Raw genomic sequence first — 19,368 nt, forward strand, 5'->3', positions numbered from 1 at the left:
CTGTGCTATCTGTTGCCTATCTGCAGACCGACGGGCACCTCAGCAGCAGCACCCAGGCACCCCAGGAGCCGCGGCACCCACGGGACCGGGCCGAGCTCAGCAGCACCCAGCAGCCACTCCAAAGGAACAAAACCTCCAGAACTGATGGGAAAAGTCTAACCTGTGCAGGAATGTTTCTCCTTGGTCCTGCTTGTAATCCGTTCGTGGTCTGAATCACGAGGATTTGTCATCCCCGTAAGCTTTTCAGGACTAGAGTAATGGGAAAACTTAGCCACATGCCCAGGAGAAGAGAACTTGCCCTACAATAAACACACGAGGCATCTTTACATGTCTGAAAGCATTCTGCTGGGGTAAGCAAGCGGTGCCTCTGAAATTCAGATTTCCAGGTGTGTGATCGATGTCACGCAGCGCCTCAGCGCTCAGATCAGCCTCCCCAGACATCAAGCGTGCTGCGCAGACAGCGCCTCGTGTCATGGCTTTAATAAACTTTATCTCGAAAGCAGCGAGGTTTTTCCATTCCCAATACCCTCCTGGGGAAGGTTGAGCCTGATTGCTCCGAGGGTTGACAACTCCCCTCTGATTTCCAGCTGAAATTGGTCAGTGGCCGGAGGGAGTTCCTGATCCTCACCGCGGCACCACCCTCACTTCCAAAACCACAACTAAATTGTGGCATTCCTTGGGTTTTCAGGTTGAAAGCTTATCAAAACATGATACAGCTGTATTATTATTTTTCTTCCTACAAGGCAAACGAGCGTTGCAGTGAATAACCACGCACGAGGAAGCCGATTGCCTCAGCGCGCTCCACATGCAGGTAGGGGTGTGTGTGTGTGTGTGTGTGTGAACGCACCCGCTCCTCCCGTGCCCCAGGTAAGCTTTAATTCCCCGCAGCCGCCAGATGGTTAGAGGTCCTGCACTAAATAACAGGTGCCGCTCCACCTCATCCCATTATTACTGGCCAGCACCTACGGGTTCCCAGAGCCCCGGTCCTGCCAGCTGGGGCCATCTCAGCCACGGGTGGAAATTTGCAAAGCTAAAAGACCTCCTCCTTGCACACCCCAGGGCTGGGCAGCTCGGAGCCTCAAGCAGTTGTGTCTCTGAGGCCCTCTGTAGCTCCCGAGGGACCTGGGGCTCACGCTGACGTGGTGGCACAGCCGGCGGGGCTGGAGCCTCCCTGCTGGCTCCCACCGAAGGCCCTGGGCGCACGCAGCCCTCGCCCTGCCCTTGCTGCAGCCCCGCTCGTGTCCCTGCCATCGCCGTCCCCAAGGAGCCCTTCCAAAGCCAGCAGGTTGCAGAATTACAAGGTTTTGTCCCTGAAACGACGCAAAGCCGGTTGTGTGAGCGGCTTTACACCTGTAAGCACTGCCGTTGGGTCTCAGAGGGAACTTTTAAGCCTTCCAAGCGCATTTTGCACAACTTTTGAATCTTAAAAACAATTACAAATATAATAACAGACTTTCAAAATCATTATTATTTTTGCATTGGATTATTATTATTATTATTATTATTATTATTATTATTATTATTATTATTATTATTATTTTTGCATGCGTGCATGTCACCCAGGGGTTTTTGCACGCATCGATACGTGCTTCTGCGAGTTCAAAGGGCTGGTCAGAGGCGGGCCAGCAAACCCCAGACCCCAAAGCCCAACCACACCGGGCAGAGAGCAGCACAGGGGCGACTGCAGCCGCAGAGCCCAGCCGCGGGAGCCTCCACGGAGGCCGGCTTTTGAAAAAAAAAAAAAAAGAAAAAAAAAGAGAGATTTGCATGTTGCGCACACACTGCAGCACAGCGGGGGGGGGGGCGGGTCCCTCCCCTCCGCTCCGGGCGGGAACAACAATGGAGGGAGACGGGCGGGGCCTCCTCTTCCTCCTCCTCCTCCTCCTCCTCCTCTTCATCCTCCTCCTCCTCCTCCTCCTCGCAGCCCCAGCCCCTCGCAGCCCCCCCCCACCCAGCCTCAGCCGGGAGGCGGCCGCTGCCAGATAGTGCTCCACAGGGGGAAGGAGGAGGAGCCCAGGTGTCCCTTCCTGCCACATCGTGCGCCGCCCCCCCGGCCCTCCCCCATCCCCTCCCCTCCCCTCCCCGGCCCTGCCCCCTGCCCCTCCCCGGCCGTGCCCGCCGCGGGGCGGAGAGGCGAGGAGAGGAGGGAAGGGAAGGGATGGAGTGAGCAGCGGGGACGCCGAGGTAACGCTGCCGTGCTTGTGGGGGGGTCGGGGAGGGGGGGTTGTGAAGGAGGGGGGGCCTCAAAATGTCGCCTCCCGGCGCCGCCGAGGGCGGTGTGGGGCGGGCGGGATGCGCTGGGGATGCGCTGTGGGGCCGGGGGGGGCAGCCCCCAAATGGGGGGTCCCTGGGGGTGTGTGTGTGTGTAGGGGGTGTGTGTGTGTGTGTAGGGTGGGGGGCGGGGGGGGGTGTAGCTGGCGCCGTGCGCGTGCAAGCAGCGCGTGCAGCCCGGCGGGGCCGCGCGGCGGCGCACAAAGGCTGCGGGGCGGCTGCTGCTGCGCGCCCGGGGGCACGGCGAGGACCCCCCCCCCTTGCACCCCTTTTGCACCCCCCCTTATACCCCCCTTGCACACCCGCACCCCGGTGCCGGACCCGCCGCGCCCCCCCCCCCCCCCCCCCCCAGCCTTGCCAGAGCGCAGCGGTGAGTTCGCGGCGTTTCCCTGCCTCGCTTTTCCCCAAACACCCCCCCCCGGCGGGTGGCCGCCCCCATCCCTTTCCCCCCTTTCTTTCCCCCCTCCTGTGGGGGTCTCCGCACGCCCGGGAGCCCCCAGCGCCCCGGCTGGCGCTGCGGTGCTGCCGCCTTGGCTGCCGGCTCCGGTGCCGCCGTGGAAAGGACGGGGCGCGGAGCAGCGCGCCTCGGTTTGGAGACCCTGACCCCATAAAGCCGGGGAAGGGATTGCAATTAGGGCCGGCCGTAAGCGCGGGGCCCGGCCCCACAAGGCTGAGAAAACCGCTGAAAATCTGCGTGCTCCGTGAGAGCTGGGCTGTGGAAACGCTCGCACACGTACAGCTCCACCTTTGCCGCTTGTAGTGGCGCGGGGAGCCCAGGAACCCAATTTCCAGGCGTTCCCATCACCGACTTGCTGGGCTGCCAGTGGCGCACCTCCCAGTGCCACCAGTACCTGTCCCCCCCGGCCCCGCTTCTCCCCCGCTGTCTCCCCGGGGAGCAGCCCCGGCCGTGCAGCCCCCGTTTGGTGAGGGTTTGGTGTTTTGGTTCTGTCGTGTGACGCTGCGTGTGTGTTGGTCACCACAAATTTCAAGGTTTGTGCCGTGAACTTCGGTAGCGAGGTTGCGGTGGGGACGCCTTTGGGGAGTTCGCTCCCCAGTTCTGGTTGCGGCCCCAAGACAATTTTCTTCTTGCGTTAAATCCACCTTGAATTTTTAAATGAGTTCTTACTACATAAACCAATGTTTATCCCAGACTTGCGGGTGGTCTGGCAGCTAGGCAGCCTCTGCGTTACCAAATTTCAGCGATGAAGCCTTGCAGTGGCGTGGGGAAATGAGCGAGGAACTGACCTGAAAAACAGCCAGCACCAGGGCTGCTCCTGGAGGTGGTGGCTTATGGCTCTGTCTTCTGAGCATCCTTGTCTTGCAGTTGAGCCTGCACCAGTGGCTTGCCCTTCGTCCAGGGGTACTGGGCTATCTCGGGGGTGGTGATACGATCGCGAGCAGAGGGAAAAAAGAACAGGATTGAGCCTTATCTGGGCAGCACTCCTAGGAGGGGCTGAGTTTTAAAACAGAATTAGTGGCGATGAATGAGCAAAAAAATAATCAGCCAAGGGTTCTAAAAGAATCAAGGTATGAAATTGCCAAATTACTTATTGTGCTGGATAAGCTGTTGCTTAAATCGGCTTTGGGACCAGAGGAGTGAAGCTGCTAAATGTGACCTCAGCTGCTGGGCTTCGGTGCGACCGGGGAGACTTCAGGATCCCGCCTGCTCCAGGCACGGGTGGCTGGTGCCGTGCCGCCACCAGCGGCGGTTGGTTTGGAGGGAAGCGGCACTGCCATGTGTGGTGGCCCCAGCAGTGGCTTTGCTGGGCAAGGCTCGCTTTGTGCCCGGGGCCACCGGCACGTCTTGTGCCAGCGAGCTCTCAGTGGAGGTGTTCTGCATGCCCAGCCGTTACGGCGGCGTGGCCAAAAACCCCAGGTGAGTCCTTGCAGCCTGCTGCGGCCGTGCCCAGGGCTTGGTGAGGAGAGCAGGTGTGGGTCTGGGAATGTGGCCGGTTCCTGGGCTGGTGCCAAAAGGGCTGGCAGGTGCTGCTTTGAGAAAGGAGTGCACGAGCTCCTTAATTTGTGTGTGCTCATTAATAGCAGATACTGGTCTTAGCTTTACGAGTCTCCAAATCTTCAGCTTTAGAAGATTTCTTGTTGTTTTTCAGAACAAATTATAACTCCTGCTTAGTTTTCAGTGGGAGAACATGAAGCCCCAAGCAGGGGCTCTTGAGGGACCGAGTGCTCGGTGGTCGGGGTTAGCACATGGGGGTGATGACCGAGCACGTCCTTACCCCTTGGCCATTAGATGGAGTGCTGCTGCACCCCAGGATGGCTGGGGTTTTAATAGTGTCTTGGTTAAATCGGTCATTATCCTGTACTCTTGCCTGAGGATCGGCGCAGCTGGTGTTTTTATTTAAGGAAACGATGATTTGGGGGTGATGCTGAGGTGCATCCCGCAGGGCAGGGTGCAGGTGGCGCGTTCCCCACCCGCTGCAGCGCTCCTTATAGCAGCTGGGCGTGAGCAGGACTGCACGCTGCGGTGCCTCTGCCTGCCCCGCGCTGCTGGGAAGCGCTGTGGGTGCGAACTGGAATGGGTCCCCTGGCCCTGCCGGGCTCGTTCCTGCCCAGCCTGGTGCTGGAGGTGTTGGTGAGCACGGGGGTGCCTCGTGAAAATTACTGCTGCCGGTTAAACCTGCAGCAAGCATCCCTAACAGCCTGCTCTGCGGCTGACGGCACTGCAATTACAGTGCTTAAAAGATATAATAATTTAGGAAACGAAACCGTGTGTGACCTTGAGCTGGTGCATAAAGTTGGCCTTGCTAGCTTTTCTAAACAGGAGGAAAATAAAATTCTTTTTAAAATGTCCTGCAACTGTAGTGGCCATAGCAACCTCTGGCTGTTATTTCTCTTGTAGATCAATTCTGCAATTTCGTAGTGCCGGTGTTTCAAAAACCGAGTGGGTCATTGTTTTGGTATCGACCCAGAAGAATGCGATCTATAGGGTTTAATAGCATTGCTTCCTGTTACATCACAGGCTTTTCCTCAAGCTATGTTTTGGAATGCTGGTGCCTGCGTTAGGAGAAGAGGCGGTGGTGTGGCAGTGTTATGGTTCTCGGAGGGCAGTGTCTTTTATGTAGCATTTTTTGGTGCATGAGGATGAATAAAAGCTACTTGACCCTTAGGGAGCAAGCCACAGCTTATTCATTGTGGTAATGTTAAATTATGTGGCGAACAGGTCTAGTTCCTACATTAACTTTGAGACAACTGGCATGTGGGGAAGCACTTCTTTCTTTTCCCTGTGCGAGGTAACAACTCGTTGTATGTCGCAAGTGAGAATTTGAGGTGTTTCTTTTAAGGATGTCCTGGCAAGTACGTGGTGGTTCTGTGGATAGCTCTTGGTCTGGATTATTAGTTAAGACAAACCAATTTTTAATTGCATTAATAAATTCGGTCAGATATGAAAGTGTCTTCAATTATAGCTTGCTTTTAATCCAGGCTGTAGTGGAGGGTTTTTTTCCTTCTATAGTCAGTAAAATGGAAAATAGCTTCTACTAAAAAGTTGAGGTTTTCTTAGGATTCATTGAAAAGTTTCTGAAAGAAGGCTCCTTCTGATGATTCTTGTTTTTTTTATAGCCTGCATCTTCACGGTTTAGCTGATGTGACGTAGGTAATTATTTAGTCAGGACTCTGGGAGCATATAAGATTCATTATTATATTTAAAGTCATTCAAAGGGTAATAATGTAAACTCTTCTTAACAAGGATGCAATCAGCTGGTACAAAGTGCTAATTAAGGAAATAGTATAATAGCCTCATTCACTGTTCCAGTCTCTTAAACCGCTCTGGTCTTGGCTGGGAAGAAACTCTTTCCTTGCCTTGCGTTGTTTAATGTGTTAAAATCCTGGTGACTTCAAAGCGGCAGGGAGCTGTGGGGTTTAGTAAATGTGCTAACCAGCGTGGGAGCCGTGCCCCGCTTGGTCTGTGCAGCTCTTCCCTCAGCATTTGCTTGACCCGATGGCTGACAGCTGGGAAAATCCCTGTGCCCCCGCGCAGCCAGCACCTCCTGAAGCTACTTCTCCAGCTGAAGGACGTGGCGATCTTGAGTACGATGGAGTTAAATTCCTGTCCCCTTGCAGCTTTTATTGCTTCTCTTACAGCCGCTGTGCTGCCTTGAATGAGTCCTCCGCGTGGTGCTGCTGGTGGAGGTGGCTGGCACTTCAGCCAGGAGCTGGACTCCATCGGCCCAAGTGAGAGGATTCTGTTGAATCGCTGTGTGAACTTGTGCTTGCTATCTTCAGCTACGCCCACAATAATTTGTCTTAAGATTTTTGTTGTTGTTGCCTACGTTTAAGTGTGTTATCACAGAATCATAGAATGGTTTAGGCTGGGAGGGACCTCAGGAGGTCATCTGCTCAAGCAAGGCTACCTGGAGCAGGTTGCCCAGGAAAACGTTATGTTTTTTATTTTTTGGAAAACAAGCATTGCTATGCATTTCATTCGTACCTGTTGCACTACACGTGACGTTCTTCAGAGACCAGTTGGATCTGCATCTTCTTGTGTTTGCAGATGCACAGCCGACGTCAGATCTGGCAGCAAGGTGCGTGCCACCCAGCAAAGCCCTCCTGTGCATGTCCTGCTGGGTGCAAAGTAGAAAGCCTTGCTTATTGCCTAAAGCTTGCTTTATTGTGCTAATGTAGAAAAAACGAGAAAGGTGAAATATATCTTAAACATTTTGTTTCTTTCCCTCCAAGCGTAGGCTGGCTTTTGGTGAAGGAAGGCTTTTGCAACAGTTCTAGAGGTCTTGTCTTAAGCCTGTGAAATCCGTTCGGTACTGACCTTGTCTGTGTGACTCAAATCATTGTAGATCAATGGAACTTTCAAGTTGCTGTGTTCAGAGAGATTGCTGGTATTAAAGCACGTTGTTTCATATAACTCAGCGTCCCAGCACTTCCTCGGCAACCCATATGAAGGTGTGTGTGTGTTGGGGGGCTTTCACCAATTCCCGGTCCCCTTCACCAACAGCCCCTGAGCAAAGGATGACCTCAGGAGGGAGAGTTCAGGCCTTTGGGCGAAGTTTGTTGGCCAGCCTGGTCTTTTCCAAAACACAGGTTGGGTGAAGACATTGCAGGCTGCTTTTCAGACCACACAGTGACGTCTCAGCTCTTCTGACTGTGCCCAGTGCAAGAATCAGCAATGGTCTCACTCCCATTTCAGTCTTCATAGATACATGTACAAAAAGCTCTGTAATTAGAAAGAACATCAGTAAGGCCACAAAGTCAAGTATTTGAAAGCGAAGTAGTGCTTTCCAAAGGAAAATATCCTGGATTTAAACATGAAAATTAAACTATAGCATTGGAAAGCATACTTATGAGCCCTTGTGTCAGGAAGAGTTGAAGTGTTTTGGCTCAGATGCTTCAGATCTAGCAGACACTTAGCAGAGGCAACCTTAAGCCTAAAATATGAAAAATTAGGCAAAACTGAAAACAAGCTTTGGAGGTGGAAGGAGTGAAAGATACCAGACAACGCGTCCAGCTCTGTTGAGAACCAGCACACAAGTGGTGGCGTGGCAAAGAACCTGTGGCGTGGCAAAGAACCTGTGTGTTTTCCTGACACAAATACACAGTCGTTTGCAGGAGTGCTTGTGGATTGCACAGTCATTTTTCCAGGCTCCTGGATAATGCTAAAACAGGAGTAAAATGTGGTGTAAGCCAGTTAGTTATTCTGGCGTGCCTTTAATACACCGATCTTTGCTACATACCAGACAACCTACTGTATTTGCTGTGCATCCTAAAACCTCAAAACCAGACAAAAAAAGTTAATTGTTAGAACATTCAAACTTTATTTTGAGATTTCATGATGTAGTACTCTGTGGAGGGAAAGATCATGTATCCTCGTATGGTTGCTTTCAGCTGTGTTATCTGCAATTTTTATGGTGGTTGTGAAACTTAGAGTGCAAGAAGCTGGTTTCTATATCAAATTAACAGCTGGCACTCCCGTGTTAACTGAATTTCAACATTAGCCCGTGTGATATAATATAACTGCCATGATAAATGAATACCTAGTGAAATATTTCTGTTATCATGATTAAATTGTGGCAGTGCCCGCAAGCCCATCATCATGTTTCAGATCTTGATTGCATATGAAGTATTGTACTAAATGCCAAGTTGAGGAGTCTTAAGTCTTTGTAATGTTCACAGTTAATCTGTGGAATTTTTGGCTTTGAATGGCAGCTTGCTTTAAATGCATGCTTGTCTAAAAGTATATGCAAAGGCAAGACTCTTCTAGAGATTCAAAACAATTAAGTTTTTTTCTGGCCCAGCTGTCAGGCTAGAAGGCAGAAAGCAGAGATGTTCATGATCTCCAACTCATTTAGTAAATGGGAGCTGTTGTCTCCTAGGGCAAACTGTATATTTTCATGCCAAAGGCTGTGTATTTTACTTATTCCTTAAATTCTCAAGGTAAAGAATATATATACATGCGTTGTTTTTTTTCCCCCCATTCCCTTCAATGTACATAATACTGAATACAAATTAGGTTTCTTGTTGGCGTGCCGATTGTTATAAGTTGAGTATTCAGAGCTATTTGTCTTTGACGCATAGCTGACTTGGCATGCAAAGGACACGTGCGTGTTCTGTGTTAAATGGCTTAAGGACTGGAGGGACACAGCTGGAGCGCTTGGCAGACACCTCTTGTGTGCATGATTTGGAACAGAGTGCTCCGTCTCCTAAGACGAAGTGTCCAAAGTAGATCTTTCAGTAAAATTTTCATAAATATTTTCATTGCAAAGACTTAATCCTGAGCAGCTGAGGGAGAAAAAGGAAGTTGTGAGACGTGCTTTAATAATGGGCAGTGCAATGATTTCTAAAGCAAAATAAGCCTGTAACCAGCAAAGCCCATTTCATAGAGTTGGCTTGTTCTTTATCAAGCTAATCAAAATCATGGGTCTAGTACCAGTGGGGGGGGGGGGGGGGGGGAAGGAAAGAAAAGAAATAGAGGATTTTGCAAATACTTCGAAACTTGTGGGATTTAAAAATCCATAATTAAAAAAAACACACAAAAAAACAGTCCTAGTGGTCTGGCAGTCAGGTTCTCCCCCTCCTTTTCTTCTCTATTTCAAACTTTGTTTAAATAATTTTGCAGTGTGCTAAGAGATTGAATACATCTGTAAAGCACTAACATGAGTGAGTCTGTGCTCAAAACCAGGTTAGTTTATAAGGAAAAAAAAAAAAGTATGTGCCTTGAAATGGGTCCAGGGAGCTTCCTGATTAAAACATGAGAACTCAAGACAATTCAGTTTAACTATATAAAATGTTTAGGCTGTAAAACACTGGGAGGTGGTACTTAGAGGTACCTGGATAATTCGCCCTGAGGCAGCAGAGGGGCAGCTCTGGGTTCCCTCTTTGTATCAGATGCTTTCCTGTGAGCCAGGCTCTGGGGGGAAACTGAAACGCCGCTTCCTCTTCAGATGCGGGTTTGGATGTATGTTATGCTTCCAGTGTGCTTGTTTGCTCAAGCTTAGATGTTTTTAAACAGCAGTGCCTGTGATTTTACACGCCCTAGGATGACAGCTCAATAAGGGCTAGATCAGAAGGACTGCTTAGTTCTTCTCAACCACTGCTTCGTTCCAAATGGCAATTTTTGCTGTCAGATCAGCAGAAAATGTTCTTTCTAGTTGTTCCTAACATGAGGCTGTCACTGCGTGTCAGTGCTTCTAATCAAATCTAATGACATAATTTACTGACAGGTGGGAACCTTTTCCCTTCAAAATACCTTAAGCCTGAAGGTTTCCGACTGCCTGGGTCAAGGCGCTGTCCCCTGCGATGGACCCAGCATGGCCACTGGCGGGCGTGCAATGCTGCCAGAGAAGTGTCCTCCAGCAAGGGCGGTCATACCCTTTGTGAAATCCTTGCTGAGCTGCAAAGATTGCCAAATCTTCCCTCAGTTGGCAAGCACCTAGGATGCAACTCGAGCCAAGGGAAGGGAGAGCTTGGTGCTCGGATGTAGGAGTGCCTGATCGAGGCTGCTCCGGCTCCGTAGGCGAAGTCAGCAGCAGCCCAAGATCACCCGGCCATCCCAGGGCCAGCCCAACAGGGCAGCCCACAGCACAGTAGTGTGATTGTCCCCATACTTGGGTTAGATCCTATCTCTGATGGAAAAATTCACCATGTTTCCTTGCTGAAAAGGGTTCAAATAGTCTCCTTTGGGTTAAAAAAAAAAATAATAATCAAATGCATTGCCTCCTTTGCTCTTAACGTTGGCTAATACTTTGCATAAGACTCTCTACTGTCTGCGAAACGTTGACTAAAATGAATTAGCTAAAGGTGGGAGTTGGACTCACAGAGTCATATTTATAACCTGGGCTAGCCTTTGACAAGAAAAAAATAGCTTGAGGTATGCCATGTAACAGGAGAGTCTGGCTGCTATCAAACATGCTGCAAATGTATAGTAACGGGTATTGTATGTAGGAAATTTATCTTTGTAGTAGAAACCCGATGTTGCTGCTGTTCCCAGGGGGCGAGTTGAGCGAGGTTATTACCGCGGCTGAGCTAACAGAGCTTTGCTTATAGCATGCATGCAGACCAGACGGTTCTTTGCAGAAGGGTGACCTTTGCTGTATTTTGGTTTCAGATTTCACAGGGACCTATTTCAAAGTTTTTAGCTTCAGTCCACACCCTGCTGGTGGTTAGCTATAAAACTCTCTTTGAAGAAAGTTTAAAAAAAAAAAATCTGCCTTTTATTACCTTAATAAAGTTAGATAGAGGTCATTTGTTTACTCCTTTTTTGTAATAATGCACTGCTGCCGCTGTTATTTGTCAATATAACTGATAGTTCAAAGATGGAATTAAAGCTGCAGAATTACCAGCTATAGTGTGTAAACGTGTAGCGCAAGTAATTCTATTTTATGGCTCTTCAGTTTATTAGTTAACTTGAAGAATGTGTGCTGGCATATATTTGTGCTGGGGAAACCATTCTGGTTCACATGGCATAATGCAATGTCCTCCCTCCAAGGTTATTTCACCTTCTTTCTAAACCTTTTTTTTGGTTATTCTCTCTCTCTCGCTCTCCAAAACCAATTTAAAGAAATACAAGAAAGCCATGTATAGTTGGATCCTGTCCCAAACGCTTTTGTTACAAGTGCTGGTGCTCACTAAACTTAAGTAGTCCACTGTGAAAATACAGCAGAACACCTCCTCTCCTTTCACTTTCTGCATTAATTCTTTTTAATAAGTTGAATTGGCTCCAGGAGGAGCCGCACGAGCACTGGAGCAGGTGCAAGGTCTCAACGGTGGGAACGTGCCAAGGAGACAGGGGAACCTGTCTGTACTGAGCTTGGGGCTGCGGTCCCAAAATCCTGTGAAGGGGGCAATGCTGGCTTGTTCAGTCCGTGCAAATACATATGTGGACGTTGTCTGCAAGCTAAGCCTTTTGCAAGGAGACTTGTTTTTAGGCAAGTCAGAAAGAAGAGGCAGTTTCTCTAGGCTTTGAGATACGAGCTGGCAGCTCCAGGTCATTAGGTTCCCCCTGCCCTGCCAGTACTCCCAAAATCTTTGGGAAAAGGTCTTGTTTGAGGGAAGGCTCTTTGGGGTGAAGGCAACGTTTTGGAGAAACTACATAGACTTCAAAATTATTTTAATTAAAACCTCCTTGTCCATTGTTTATTTTGGCAATTCTTAAGAGGCTCAGATATGTGTCAAACCTTCCAAGTTTTGAAAAGCCACTCCTGTTATCTGATAGTTTGGAGAGTTTCCTGTCCTAGATGCTGGATTTGAAGAATGAAAGTGTCATGTAGGGAGGGGGAGGAAGAAAAATGGGGATAACCAAGCTGAAAGTGGGACTTGCTGATGTAACTGGTGCACGGAATGCAGAGGAGGAGTGAAAAAGCTGATGAAGCTTTAGGAATAAGCGTTGAAGCGTGCCTCCATATTTTATTATCCTTAGACCATAACATGCAGTCGTATCTGTGCATTTGGCTCACCGAACTCTTACTGATTGCAGGAGGTGGAGGTATGGAGCGTGTGTGCAGGCAGGACAGTGGAAGGTGCCTCTGCGATTCGGGTTTTTCTCATTTTGCATTAAGTCCTTGAAGTCAGCTTGCTGTTGGAGTAAAATAACCAACTGGCTCCCTTCATCTGCAAGCGTTAGTGTGTCCTGACGTGGAGCTGGAGCGCTGCTGGGGTGTCAGACACATGGGGCACGGGATGCTGGCAGCCAGGCAGACCAAGCACATTACAGCAGCGGGTGGCATTGTGCCATGATGTCCTATAGCAGCGGGGGCCTCAGGGCAGTTTGCGCACACAGAGCTGTGGCCTGGCACGGCTGCGCACTGGATGCAGCCACTCCTGGGCTCAAGCATCGTCCAGCCATGTCCCAGCTCCGTGGGGCTGCCGGTGGGTGATGGTCCTGGGCTGGGTGCTTGGGATGGGGCATTGGGGTTGCTTTCTGTGGCACCATCCCCTTGTCTTCAGTCTGCAGCGTTCCTGTACAATGCAAAGCATCGTAACTACTTTTTCTCATGTAAAATAAAAAGGTTTTCACTATTGAGCGGTGTGTAACATTGCTATTTTTTAGCTCTGTTTCATGGTTATGTACAAGAAACTGAGGCAAAATATTGCCATGGTAAAGCTTTATTTCATCAGGTAAAACAGGGTGTCTTGTTCTCATACGTCAGCATTCTGCAACTTATAGACCAAAGTGATTTTTTTGGTGAGAAAGAATGGGGCTGTTCTTGGTTCTAGCAATGAACTTATGCATACAGCTGCAAGACAACTTTATATGTGAAGAAGTGACAATTGCATTCAGGAAAAAGTATACAAATAGGTTGGCTTAGCATAGCTCAGCCTGCCTCCCAGAGCGTCCTGTAATTAAAACTTGTGGTCTCTTTTCATCCTTTGGACAGTGTTATCTGACTTTTCCTTCCATCCAGGTTTTCATCAGTTAAATGATGTGTAAGAAAACCTAGTGTTGCTACTAACAAACTTGGCACAAGAATTGTTTTAACAAATTTAATGCTGACTTCACAACAGCAGAAAGCTGTTTGCTGTTGAAGTTGACTGAAATGGTTCCAGTTATTCCCTGCAGGTGGTGAATGATACGCACTCACAGCGTGCATAGCTGTCCTGTAGATAGCACTTCATGTCCTTTATCCTGGTGTGTTCCTCACTTTTTCCTTTTCTTTTTATTTATTTTTTCTGTGTTTATTGTTGTTGTTGTTTGTCCCCCCACCCTCAACTGCACTGAAGCATTATCTCCAGAAGTTTTTGTGCTTTTTCTTTTTGTTTGATGTGATGTGCCAGCTTCAGAGTAGATACTTAAGGAGTCTTATCAAAGTAATACTGGCTCAGTCAGAGTAAAGATGCTTTAGCTAAATAGACTATGGCTGTGTTTAAAAATAACAGCCCTGGCTGTGTCAGCGTGTTGGACGACCTGGTTTCAGCGTTAGATGAATCAAAAGAGGGAGGCTGAACGCTCCCGAATTTTCGATGTGATTAGCCAAAAGGCTTAGAGGGAGCTGGTCATGCTGGGCCTTTTAAGCACGTGAAGGCCGCGTGTGGTGCCGCTGCCTCTTGCTCTCGTTGGGCTGGGTGCAGGCGCTGCCCTCCCTCAGGTTCGGGTTCTCGGCCCTTCTCCTCAGGGCTGCCCTGTCGGCTATTGCTCCTGCCTGGGCCTCATGCGTAGGCCTCATGCGTAGGCCTCGTGCCCTGGGGTGCCAGTTGGGTGCCCTGGGGTGCCAGTTGGATGCCCTGGGGTGCCAGTTGGGTCCCCCAGCACTGCCCTGCCACATCTCTCCCTGCTCTGTTTCGGGGAGCTTGCTGAAGGCTGGCCTCCAGCACTGCCCCTTGTAAAGGGGCTCAGTTAACAGGAGAGCTGATGTGCAGGAGGAAAAAAAAAAAATTTTGAAAATACCGTGTGCGTCTGATGTTTGTTTCATTTCTTGTTCAATGTGGGTCTTCTATGCTTTTTTTGTTGTTTCTTGGCAAGGAGAATAGCATTACATTCTTGTACCAAGAGGAAGGGTATTAAGCTAACTTGTAAAAAAGATGATTTATTATCAAATGTAGTTTTTTATTTTGTCCATTGGAAATTTAAAAAACAACAAAAAACCCTCTAACCATGCCCAGATTACTGGCTTCATTCATGCAATCTTTGTATCAAATTTGGATACTGTCTTTGTTAAATTATGGCTCCTTAGGGTTTTCTGCTACAGAGGCTTCTTCAGTTGGGAAATGAGGGTATAATAAAGAGGATCCAAGAACTGGACATAATGATTCTATATAATTGAAACAAACAATGCCGGGTTTGGCTGATGCTGGTTTTTCCATCAATTTTTTTTATTGGCGTTTGCTCATTTTGCTTTAAGCAGAGTTTAAAACTGAAGCAGCTTGAGTGTCTGAAGTAGTTGAAAGCCCAATAGCAGGCAATTCGGGCAATACTGTTAATCACTGTGTCCTATCTTTATGCACTTCCCCTGAATTCTGGCTTATTCAGGAAGTCTCTTTGATTAGAGCAGTAAATTCAGCAGGAGACATCCAGAGTCACCAGAGGGTGTAACTGAAGCCAGCCTGATAGGTCTGGTTGTGCCTGAGGTTCTTGCAGCCTTGTGCCAAGCACTGGGCTCATGCCTGCCGAGGAGCGGTGCTGCTATGAGCGGTGAGTACCTGGTGCTCCTCGCCGCTCTCTGGCGTGCCACGGCTGGCTGCTGCTGTTGGCTTTCACTCCTACTTCTGTTATAAGGTGACCTTAATTGTAAGGGTAGAATCATCACAGCATACTTCAGGATGCAAACGGCTTTCTTTGCTAAGCCTTTGGTAAATGACTGTGCCTCTCGGGTGAAGCAAGAAGCCAGAGCGCGCTGCTAGCTCTCTCCCATTCTGATGCTGAACCACTGCAGAAGAGGAGTGATGCCGAGTCCCTTGTCTCGTCTCTGCTGTGTCAGAACACTTGATTTTTCAGGGCAAAGAGCGTGCGGTGCTGTGGTTTTGCAGATACTATTCAGAGAGGAGGGAAAAAAATTGAGATCTTGGCATTAACACTTACAAACTAATGTATAATCCTAGTAAAGCTGCTGAAGTCAAAGCTGTAGGTATCTTTAATGTCCTCTTAATCTGATTCTTTTTAAATGTTTTGGTGGTATTTTCTCCCCATTTTTGTTCTTAATAACTGTTGTGTCTTTGCATGTTGGTATACAGTCAGGTACAACTTTGAGTCATACCTCATACCCAGAAATGTTTCTTTTCACTGTCTATTTCTGTATGTGCTGGTCAAAATGTCTTATTAATTTCTTTAATCCTAGAAATCCAGAGCAGCCTTTCCTAATGCTCTTTCTCATATTCAGGCTCAACAACATAACTCTTTTTCCACTCTTATTTTTATGCTGTCCATGTTAGAAACAGCTCTCAGGTAAAGTGAAAGCCCTTGCTATGGCTAATCGTATAGTGCTTCGGAAGGTGAAAACTGGATTCTTCATGTAGCAAAAAGCTGTGTGTGATTTGAGATCAGCACTTTCTGTACACCACTACAGTGCATTATAGTCAAATACAGCAAATGCAACATTTTTAGTCTTTTTTTGTGTGTGTGTGTGTGTGCTATATATGCGTATGACGCACACAAAATCTTTTTGATGAAAAAGAAAGCTGATGAAAGGGGTAAAACTGTATATAGCCCCGAGGAGAAACTTTTGGAAACATTTCTGTGGACTGTAGCAATGGGTGTTACGTAAGAGAGGAAAAAAAAAGTTTGCCCTGAAGTGCCTAAATTACTAAAGCATTTCAAAAAGTGGGGTCTGTCTGCCTGTCTAGAGATCATTGCAATGTCCACTTATGATCGGAAGCGAGGTGAGCATGGATGTGTTGGAAAAACATAGTTATTTACAGGAGGCTGTGGGTTGCGAGGGTTACAAGGTTGTGTAACTCAGTGCAAGAGTAAACGTTCCAGTGGACATCCTCACAGTATTCAGTTAACTTGAAATTGTGTGAAATTCAGTCTCCTGAGTGGTCTGAGTTCGTATTTAGCACATGAGGATCTGATCTTTTATTTGTTTGTTCTTTGTGGTGAACTGAGCTAGTGCAGACTTGACTGAAGTGTGCAGTTGCACAGCTTTCTAATTAATTTGAGTGCTGTCTTTGGCACATTTGATGGATTGGGGGGTGTAAAAGCACAACAGTAGAAATTTTTTCATGTGTGTGTTGAAGGATTTTGTTGTAGCATCTCGTGATGCTTGTGGGGTTTGCACTGGGCACGGTTCCACAGCTGGCTGTGGAGCCACAGAATCTCTCCGTCTCGGTCCCTGAGGCAGAGGGAAGGCAGGAGGCAGAGGGAAGGCAGGAGCCATTCAGCCGCCCAGCTCATCCAGCCCGGGCTTTCTGCTTAATCACATCCCTGCCTCGAATTGCTTTCTGGAGAACTCTATTGTTGGTGGAAGCCTTACAACAAGGCAAACCCAGTTCAGACTTAGCCGGCTAATTAGGGTGCCCGGTTAGGGAAGTGTGAATACAGCCCTTACAGTGCCATGCCTGCACACATGCTCTTTGTGCAGTGGGGTCCGGATCCCCGGGTCCTCCCAGCTCTGCACAGATGACAAATGGATAACAAGACTCTGTTTAGTTCTCAGCTCGTCATTCAGACTGCTGTAATATTTGACTGCCCCATCTGCATATTGGCTTAGCCCATGGAAAGTCTTGGGCTGTGAGATTTTTTTTTAAATTCTTTTTAATATAGACTGTGTAAATGCTGCAGTGTTATTCTTCTTTTAGGATATTTGAAGCCCCCAGTGACTGACAGCTGTTGGCGTTCCTCCTTTCTGCAGACAGCCCATAGTGTGAAACAGTTGGCATCCAGTAAATGAAAGCGAGTTTTGCTGTTGACTTCAGTGTGGTCAGAATCCACCTGGAGGTTTCAGGTTCTTAAGCAGTTCAGTTTGTTTGCATTCCCTCTTAAGAAAATAAACAAACACACACATCCTCGTCTGTTTCTCCTGCTCCCCCTCACCCCATCTGTAGGTCAACTTCAGTATTAGGTACAAATATTCCCAATTAGGTTTTTCTTTCATGTCATTTTGTTTTAGCAAGGCTTTTATTACAAACAGTTTAAGCTCCCACACCTTGGTGGGCTCTTCTTTTTCACTGAGGATGTAGCGTTGAAGCTTGTTGGAAGTAATCTTCAGAGCTGCCTACCTGCACCCTCCTTCCCAGCCGCCCCAGGAAAACGAGAGTAGGCACATTGCTGAGCTTGGGAGAGCTGGCACGCTCTCCAGATGAATTCATCGCTTCCTCAGGGAGCAGAAACAAATGACTTGCTCATATCTGTGCTCTGATTGCCTTCTTTATCCATCCCAGCCAACGCTTCCTCTCTGAACAAGCCCTTAGTTCTAATCACACATTAAATTAATCTGATTCCGCCTCTTAAGGACAGTATTTACACAACTATCTTTTCTTTGTAAAATCCTGTTGAAAATGCTCAATTCAGATGCAATGGATGTTTAAAGTTTTCGTTAGAGCTTGGGTGGCACGTTTTAAATAGTAGTGGAGGACTGATGCTGCCAGGTCTCACTGCCGCCAGAGGCAAGCGCGGTGATGTACCTGGTGGTTCCAAACTGCCTGGCTGCGAGAGGGTTTTCACATTGAAGTGCCAATTGTCTCATTTTGCGTTGTATTTTTAAGGTGAAAATTGGGCTTTTCCCTGCCTTGATTTTGTTCTTCAGCGTCTTTATAGTTTCATGTGACTTTTTTAATACCCTGCTTGGAAAATAATCTAGGTTAATCAAATACTTGCTTTAATGATAAATACAGGTGTTCATAAGTGGCAATGTCTTGTGAAAGAGCCAAGTTATTTTTTTCAAAGGTTCAACCTGAAGATAATTTGGAGACAGGGATTGTTTTCAGTTGTTGATTTAAGTGATGTCACTGGTGGTTAACTAACCTCACTTCAAGTACTTTAATTCCTATGATAAATACATCATCAAGGCAATAACCTTTATAACTGTGAACCACTTGGGGTTTTACTAATTTAATTTTGCATGAATATGAACATGAATGTAGAGTAAGAGTAAAATGACTATATACAGAGAGAATTTTTCTTAAACATTGGATTCAGTACTCATGTGAATATGAACTTGCCTGATCCAGTTCAGGAGTGCACTTATTAAGAGTGCTATTCGTAAGTACTTCAGTATCTGGATATCTTATATGGTGCAAGTCCTTGGGTTTTAGATGGGAATGATACAGTCAAGCTTTCTGTGCTGTTTCTAACCTGTTTTGAAAATAATACGAGTTTGAATAAAACTTTCTTGAGCTAAGTTGGTAGCATTTTATAAATTGGCATGCATGAAGAACCAAGTTCTTCTTTAGACGTTACCCATTTTCAGTTTAGAACTTACTTATTATTCCTATTAGTTTTGTTGATTGATTGGGTTCTTATCAGAATTAAACTTTGCGTTCTCAACAATGATGGAGCACACTGATTTTGTCATACAATGTATATATTCGAGCTAACTCAAATTGAGTTATCTGGCCAAGAGCTTTATAGATTGGCTTAGAGATGTTAAACATGTCATTAGTGATCTAAAACTTGGGTATGTATTAGTTGAATTTCTTTTCTAACTCAAAACACTGAACATATTTGATTGAAGTATCTTAAGTGTCTCCACAAATGTGAGTAGCGTTATAATAACCGTTTGTGTACTTTGAAAATAAACACTTGAGTTGGGGCAGTCCTAGGTTAGCATTGTTTGTAGTAAAGAAAGTCAGACTAGGCTTAGCTCTCTCCTGAAAAGTTTTCTTATAGCAGTGTTTCCTAAGCAGCATGTTCAGCTTTTTGTAGATAAGGGTACACGTGAATTGTTTTTGTGGTAGAAATGTGAAAAGGTGAGGGAGTTTCAACTTTTTAGTTCTAGAAAACTTTGTATGTATGTAAAAAGATAGAGAAAAAAAAGATGGCAAGTAAAATGATTAAGTAGAGAATTTTCCTTTAAACATTGGGTTCAAGATGTAGGCCACATCTGTAATCATGTTTTTTAGAAATGAGCCCATATTAAATGGACTCTCTGCCAACAGCATCTGGTTGCACTTTATGTACGTGTTTTCTTTCATAAAGAAAGCAAACCATATGACATAACCCCAGTCAGATAAAAATGATTGTTTATAATACTTTGTTTATTTATA

At 47.1% G+C, this 19,368-nt stretch overlaps 1 protein-coding gene across 6 annotated transcripts in view; it reads left to right on the forward strand.

Annotated features, from left to right (window-relative positions):
* The first annotated feature begins 1,963 nt into the window (after positions 1-1,963).
* The window catches only part of ADD3 (adducin 3), a 99,567-nt gene continuing 82,162 nt past the window's right edge, over positions 1,964-19,368 (forward strand). For 2 of the 6 annotated variants that reach the window (XM_083844439.1, XM_083844442.1), the window contains exon 1: positions 1,964-2,184. The gene's annotated coding sequence lies outside the window, so the exon portion shown is untranslated. The remainder of the gene's footprint in view (positions 2,185-19,368) is intronic. The other 4 variants (XM_083844437.1, XM_083844438.1, XM_083844436.1 and 1 more) reach the window with 3 other exon arrangements.

This window comes from Anser anser (genome assembly GCF_964211835.1).
Source record: "Anser anser genome assembly, chromosome: 7".
Taxonomy (NCBI): Eukaryota; Metazoa; Chordata; class Aves; order Anseriformes; family Anatidae; genus Anser; species Anser anser.